This window comes from Zalophus californianus, chromosome 4 (assembly GCF_009762305.2).
Source record: "Zalophus californianus isolate mZalCal1 chromosome 4, mZalCal1.pri.v2, whole genome shotgun sequence".
Lineage (NCBI taxonomy): Eukaryota > Metazoa > Chordata > Mammalia > Carnivora > Otariidae > Zalophus > Zalophus californianus.
Genome location: NC_045598.1, coordinates 53,352,406 through 53,355,877, shown reverse-complemented (window position 1 = coordinate 53,355,877; position 3,472 = coordinate 53,352,406). Strand labels below are relative to the sequence as shown.

The 3,472-nt window shown below is 49.3% G+C and overlaps 1 pseudogene; it reads left to right on the top strand.

Annotated features, from left to right (window-relative positions):
* The first annotated feature begins 272 nt into the window (after positions 1–272).
* LOC113926668 lies at positions 273–2,941 on the top strand (annotated as a pseudogene).
* The last annotated feature ends 531 nt before the right edge of the window (positions 2,942–3,472 follow it).

Here is a 3,472-nt window from a genome sequence, read left to right as displayed (position 1 = left end):
GGGGAAGGCCCTGGAATCCAGGGCCCATGAGGAGCTAGGGGTGTGGGTGTGTGCGAGTGTATGTGGTGTGTAGACACGGACAAAAATGTCCCCGTCCTAATTCCTAGAAACTGTGAGTATATTATGTTACGTGCCAAGAGGAAATCCTAGATTAGGGTTTTTAATCTGCTGACTTTAAAACAGGGAGACTATTGTAGATTTTCCAGGTAGTCCATGCCATCACAGGGTTCTTATGAGAGGGAGGCAGAAGGGTCAGAGTCCGAGAAGCAGACATGACAGAAGCAGAGGTTGGAGTGCCATGGCCACAAGCCGAGGGATGCAGGCAGCCTCCAGAATTTGGAAAAGGCAAAGAATGGACTACCCCCCAGAGCCTCCAGAAGGACAGGGCCTCTGCGGACACCTTCACTGAGCCCTGTGAGGCCCATTCCAGCCGTCTGACCTCCAAAACTGTGAGATAATAAATTTGTTGTTTAAAGCCACTAAATTTGTGGTAATTTGTTACAGCAGCAATTAGAAACCAATATAGAGACTACGCTTGGGAGGGCACCTCAGAAAAGAGCCTAACAGAGAGCATGAACCTGGAATAGGAAATGGCCATGTGTGAGTAGCCCAGTCAACCCCCACAGAGCGGGCAGCGGAATCACCCTAGATGCAAATTAGCTGACAGAGATCAGAATTGGTAACAGCTCCATATGGGCAGCATCCAGCCTCCCAAAGAGTCAGTGCCTCTATAACTGTGATAACTTGGGAGAAACCATAGTAGAGCGTAGTGTGGAAGGGTCCTTTGGTCAGGCCTGGGTTGGAGTTTTCTGCCGCCTATGGCTACAATCTGAGGCAAGTTGTGTAACCTCTCTAAGCCACAGTTTTCTCATCTGAAAACTGGGAATCTGTTTCTTAACTAGGAGGGTTGTGCTGGGGTGCCTGGGTGGCTCAGTCAGTTAAGTGTCTGCCTTCAACTCAGGTCATGATCCCAGAATCCTGGGATGAGTTCCATGTGGGCTCCTTGCTCAGTGGGGAGTCTCCTCCGTTTGCCTGCCACTCCCCCTGCTTGTGTGTCGCTCTCTCTCTCTCTCTATCTCTCTGTTAAATAAATAAAAAATCTTAAAAAACAAAAACAAAAAACTAGGAGGGTTGTGGTGAGGTCAGTAACACATGTAGCATGCTTAACATAATGCCTGTCATATAGTAAACAGTAATTGCTTTCTATTACCGCAAATACACACACAATCTTAGGAGCCTCTGTAATAGCAGTGTTTGAGGTATCCCTGTAATCCATACTCAATCATATATAGAGTCTGTGGGGAGTTCTGGGAACTAAAGTCAGAGAAGAACAACCAGGGTTAAAAGACCCTAAATCAGGTCATATTAAAAAGAATGTCCAGATGAATGCAGAGTTTTGATATGAAGCTATTCAAAATATTGTCAGGAGAGGTTACATAATTTGTGGGATCCGAGGCAAAATGAAAGCATGGCCCCCCTGGTTCCAAAGATGATTAAGAATTTCATTCAGGGCGCCTGGGTGGCTCAGTGGGTTAAGCAGCCAACTCTTGATTTTGGCTTAGGTCATGATCTCACAGTCGTGGGATCGAGCCCCGTGTCAGGCTCCGTGCTCAGTTCAGAGTCTGCTTCAGATTCTCTTTCTCTCTCCTTGCCCCTCCCCACCTGTGCTTGCTCTCTCTTGTCTCTCTCTCTCAAATAAATAAAATCTTAAAAAAAAAATTTCAAAATGATGACAGCAGAGCTTTAAACCAAGTGTGGGAACCTTCTGAGTACAGGGCCCCATTGCATAGTGCACACGCCCACAAAGCTGTCCCTGAATATTCTCATGTAACAAGTGATAGACTCGGGGCGCCTGGGTGGCTCAGTCGGTTGGGCGTCTGCCTTCGGCTCAGGTCATGATCCCAAGGTCCTGGGATTGAGCCCCGCATCAGGCTCCCTGCTCAGCGGGAAGCCTGCTACTCCCTCTCCCACTCCCCCTGCTTGTGTTCCCTCTCTTGCTGTGTCTCTCTCTGTCAAATAAATAAATAAAATCTTAAAAAAAAAAAAAAGAACAAGTGATAGACTCACTTTGGGAAGCAGGGGTGACCGTGGCAGTGAGGAAGCTTGAGGCCTCGAAAGATGATAAGGGTGGGGACCCTGAGCAGAATGAAGAGCACGTCGGAAGATGGTGAGAAGGAGAAACGGAATGAAACAGGAGCCAGTGCAGTGGCAAGAGGAAGGCTGTTGTCTTTGGACCAGCAGAGCATCCCCACAGCACACTGTGTGGTGCCCAGGAGAACCACCACCATCCCACCCGCTCCCAGAACTGCGAACAGAACATCTAACAGACGGGCACCTCTGACTCTGTGGAACAGTCTGGAAGGTTTTACAGCCTCCACGTGGTACCTCCCTGGAATCTGACAGGCCACAGTGGCTTCCTTCTCTTCAAAGAAGGAATGAAGCCGTTGTGGGAAGATGATGCAAACAAAAATGGTGGCAAGTGGGTTATTTGGCTGTGGAAGGGCTCGGCATCCTGTTGCTGGGAGAATCTCATCTTGGCCATGTTGAGGCAACAGTACCTGGTGGGAAGGAAATCGGCGGGCCTGGGGTCTGTGTGGTGTCAGGAGCGTATTATTTCACTATAGAATATGACTGGCAGAGACCTAGCACCCACAGCCCGAATGTGGACGGCCGTGTGTTTGTCTGAAATGGACGGGAGTTCTCCAGCCCGTCCTTCCCTCTGCTCACTGAAGGGACGTCCCTCGGCTGCGTGGTCCCCCTTTGCACCCTCCCCTGGGGGACTGATTCTGCTAGATGCCCTCCGGCATCTCTGACTTTATAAAGCAGAAAAATGGACCATGTGACTTAGTAATAGACCAATGGTGTGTGTGTATTTTTAATATTTTATTTATTTATTTGACAGAGACCCAGCGAGAGAGGGAACACAAGCAGGGGGAGTGGGAGAGGGAGAAGCAGGCTTCCTGCTGAGCAGGGAGCCCGATGTGGGGCTCAATCCCAGGAGCCTGGGATCATGACCCGAGCTGAAGGCAAATGCTTAATGACTGAGCCATCCAGGCACCCCAGCCATTGGTGTGTTTTAATGGAGTTTTGTGGAGGGGTGTCAGCTTCTCGTTTAGCTGTGCACTGTCCAGATGCCTCTTGAACTTTCTGGTATGCTCTCCTCATGCTGTGTGAAAGGCATCGTGACCGTGTGTACAAGTCAGAGCTGTCGCCTGAGAGCTATGTCAGTATTAGGAAGGACAGTGCATCCAGGAAAAGCTTTCTGTTGGAGAGTCCTGGAATAGCTCTAAGTGCTGTCTTCCAGCCTTGCCATTAAATTATTGGGACATTTTGTTTCTTTCTCTTCCCTCTTCCCCCAAGCTCCCACCTTCTGAGAATGTGTTACTGATTTTGTGTAGTCTCCTGCCTCGTGCTCTGTACTTCCCTCCTATGGCAGGCACTCTCCTTTTTGGGCACTGCCACATGTCGAACG